Source organism: Galeopterus variegatus, unplaced genomic scaffold (assembly GCF_000696425.1).
Source record: "Galeopterus variegatus unplaced genomic scaffold, G_variegatus-3.0.2 Scaffold16228, whole genome shotgun sequence".
NCBI lineage: Eukaryota > Metazoa > Chordata > Mammalia > Dermoptera > Cynocephalidae > Galeopterus > Galeopterus variegatus.
Genome location: NW_007742339.1, coordinates 1 through 224, shown reverse-complemented (window position 1 = coordinate 224; position 224 = coordinate 1).

The following is a 224-nucleotide window of genomic DNA, read 5'->3' as shown; positions in this document are numbered from 1 at the left end:
GTTATCTCTCTCTATTCTCTTGAATCTCATTGAGTTTTCTCCAATTTCTCTTCTGGCAGTTCGTAGGTTTCTTTTTCTTTGGGGTCTGTTGCTAGGGTTTTATTATATTCCTTTGGTGGTATTATATGTCTTGCTTTTTCATCTTTCTTATGTCTTTATGATAATGTCTGTGCATCTGGTGCAACAATTGCCTCTTCCAAACTTTATAGAGTGGCTTTTTTTTT